The sequence below is a fragment of the Pelodiscus sinensis genome, chromosome 28, assembly GCF_049634645.1.
Source record: "Pelodiscus sinensis isolate JC-2024 chromosome 28, ASM4963464v1, whole genome shotgun sequence".
NCBI lineage: Eukaryota > Metazoa > Chordata > Testudines > Trionychidae > Pelodiscus > Pelodiscus sinensis.
In genome coordinates this window covers 14,295,770-14,299,272 of record NC_134738.1, presented here as the reverse complement: position 1 = coordinate 14,299,272, position 3,503 = coordinate 14,295,770, and the positions used below count along the sequence as shown (strand labels likewise).

Below are 3,503 nucleotides of genomic sequence, written 5' to 3'. Positions count from 1 at the left end.
AATGACAAGCCTTAATCGCCCTGCCTTTGTTGATAAACAAACTCCCTGCTGTTCCCAGCTTCTGAATTCATAGCATAGCCTATGCCGGCTGTGTCGCAGTTAGGAGTCCTGTCTGAAGCCAGGAGTGTCTAGACCCCACTTACAAAATACAGCGGGGAGCTAGAGCCCCCCACAGGGCAAGTCTGGATGCAGGAAAGGGTCTTCGGCAGTTTCTGAAGAGCATGGCAGCTTTCGGAGAACTTCTGAAGAGCTTTGAAAAAACTGGGATGAGACTTGCTGCCTCATAGCCCAGACAGAACCTCACATGCATGGTTTCCAAGAAGGAAAAGGGCCTTATTTGGTGCAGGTACCCACTGCGAACTCCTTTGGTAGCTTGTTCCTGTTTGAAGGGAGACAGAAAACAGAGAATCATCCAAGGGATAATGTAGTGATGCGATTCAGCGTCTTTTCTGCTAAGTTCCCAGTTAACTTCTGGCCCTACATCAGAAGCAAAGGCAAGTAGTTATAGACTGGGCCCTTTAACATCTGTACTGCAGGGAGAGATAATGGATGAAATCCTGCCCGTGTGGAAGTCACTATCCAAGCTCTTGTTGACTTAAATGGGTCCATGGGTTTTCAAGAACTCAGTCTTATTGTAAACCAGGATGAATTTTACAGGGCAGAAGCCATCGTGTATGAAGTTTACTTGACAGTCACGGTAGACAAGGGAAGCCTTTTCTGACCGATCCTTTATGCCTCGTGAAATGAGGTTTACCGGAGCGATCGACAAAGGCTTCCCTTATCGACCGATCCGCATCTAGACTGCCGCGCTGTGCCAGATCAGCTGATTGTCAGCACAGCGCGGCAGCCATTTTTATTTTAATGAAGCAGGGATTATTTAAATCCCCGCTTCATTGACTATATCGGGTAAACTAGTTTACATAGCTCTGTCAACGGAGCCATGTACTCTAGACATACCCCTATTGTCTTTTCCTGTTTATAAAGGCTACATTGTCAGCTGACAAAACTCTCTGCCTCTCATGTTTCCAAATCCTGCGGTTGTTCTCCAGTTTGAAACTTAAATACTACTGCCATATAACACCATCCTACTCACTCTCTGCCCTAACATTATTTTTATTAGAAAGAAAGCAAAATACAGTCGCTGAGAGTTGTTAACAGGCAGATTTAAAATCCCCGTGGCCAAGAGTCCCCAGCTGAAAGCTGCCTGGCTCACAGTTATCCAGGGATTTGTTTCCCTTTGTCAGAGAACTTGCCAGCACAAGAACTTTTATAGCGGCAATAAAGCGCTTTAAACTACCCCATAAGCTTCAGACTTAGACAGCAGTCCCCTAGCACCACTCCTAATTAATTTCTTACCTGCTGGCTGTTGGGTTTCTCTCTCTCTTTCTCTCTTTTTCTTTAACTGCTAATGAAGTCTGGAAGCTGGAAGTCTCCCCTTAGGTTTTACTAGTGGGGTATAGTTGTTAATTACAAGTGTTGTGTTTTCATTGTTCAGCCAGATTCTTTACATACCAGGCAGCATTATCTGTTTCTTTTAATCTTTCCCAGTTGTAAAAACCTTTTGTTTGCTCCTATCCTTTCTCCTTTTGTTAGTTACAGTGGACTAGACAAAACGTACCGGAAGATCAAAGGAGTCTCAGATGTAAACAGGTGTATTAATAGCTAATCTAATTCATACGTTAATTTCCTTTGTGTTGTATACCAACTAGACAAGCCACAGACTGGGCTTGGGAAGGTTTCAGGAGGGAGAAAAGATTGAAAAGCCAAAGTGCTTTGACCAGGATCCTCTTGCTAAACTATCTGGAGCAGTGGTTCCCAAACTTTTTGGCATCACGCCCCCTTTTTGATTTTTGAGAAACCCTCCCCCTCCCCCCACCAAAATAGCAGCAAAACTTGTTGAGCAAAAAAAAAAAAAATTGCCCTTTTAAGGAAGCCATTTTGAAGTCTGCCCAGGAAGCTCCATTCTCTCCCCACCCCAGCCAGCCCGAGCAGTGCGTGTTCCGACAGATGCCTGAGCCAGGAAAAACAGAAAATACTGGACATTTCACACGGCATTTTCTGATATTTTTTTTTTACCAGATGGACCGGGCTCTTTCTTGGGAGGAGGATTGATAGGGGGTGGGGCTGGGTTGCCTTGCACCCCCCCTGTAATTTCTTCATGCCGCTCCGGGGGGGCACACCCCCCAGTTTGGGAACCTATGGTCTGGAGGATGCTACATTGAAGTCAGGGAGCACGGACCAGTTATGTGGAGGTGGCATATTTGGTGACAGCAATGGTGCCCTCCAACTTGGCAATTTTAGCCAGCTTGACAAGCAGCAGCAGAAACACGGGGGTCTGGATCTCCCAAGAAGTGCTGGTCGAGCGCTTGTGGTAGCGCAGCAGGCGGGATGCATTCGAAGATGTCGTTGATGAAGGAATCCACGATGCCCATGGCCTTAGAATTCTAGAATTCTAGGGCTGGAAGAGACTCTAGAGGGCTAGAAAAGATACTTCCACACCTTGTACATGTAGACGGTCCTGCGCTTCTTGTTTCCCTTCTTCTAGGTCTTGGTCACTACTTTCTTGGAGCCCTTCCAGGAGCAGGTTTTGCCAGCTCAGACATCTCGATCGCTGCTCATATGACTCAAAAGAAAAACAGCAACTCAGGCCAGCGCCTCAGGTCCCCTCATGCAGGGCTATGCTGGAGATGCCAGGGCGGGGCCTGGAATGCCAGATGTGCTGTTATCACTTCTGGTACCCATCAGGGGGTTCCCTCTGGGCACGTCTACACTGCAGGGAAAAAGACAAATGACGCGACGCTACTTCAGCTACGTCAATTGCCTAGCTGATGTTGAAATAATTTCACCCAGATTTTGGCGCTATCTACACAGCAGGAAGTGGAAGGAAGAACACTCTCCTTTTGACTACCCTTACTCCTTGTGAAATGAGGGTTACAGGACTTGGACTAAGACGTCCGCCCGCTCGACATTATTTTGAAATAACGGCTTGCTGTGTAGATGCGCATTCTGCTATTTTGGAATAACGTCGGTTCCTCTGAAATGACGCTGCTGTCTCAGCATGCCCTCTGAAAACTTCCTGGCTATATTTGAGCAAGTAAAAATACAAATTTGAATTTGCATCCTGCTCCCCTTTGATCTACTCTTCGGGGATGCTGCTCTGGCAAAGATTGAAACCAGGCTTAGAAGAGATTCACAGGAGGTGGATTTTGAACATGGAAACATGACTATTTGGCTTGGAGACTTGCTTCAGGATGTCACATTCAGCCCATCAGGGAATGTTATCCGCCTAAATACCCTGCAGTCATGAGGCTCATGGCCCCGTCAGTGGGGCACCAGCAATCGAAGTTTGGTTCCTCTCTGTGCTTTTTGTTTCCTTTCTCTGTCTTTCCTTTTGCAGCAGGGTGCGTCTATACTGCACTCATAGCTCGGTCTGAGCTATGCAAATTGTGTAGCTGCTTCTGAGTTAATTTTGAATTAGTTTATTTGGAAATTTGGCGCTGTCT

At 46.5% G+C, this 3,503-nt stretch overlaps 1 pseudogene; it reads right to left on the bottom strand.

Moving 5' to 3' along the window:
* Window positions 1-2,120: 2,120 nt before the first annotated feature.
* On the bottom strand, window positions 2,121-2,603 carry LOC112547385 (histone H2B 5-like; annotated as a pseudogene).
* Window positions 2,604-3,503: the final 900 nt, after the last annotated feature.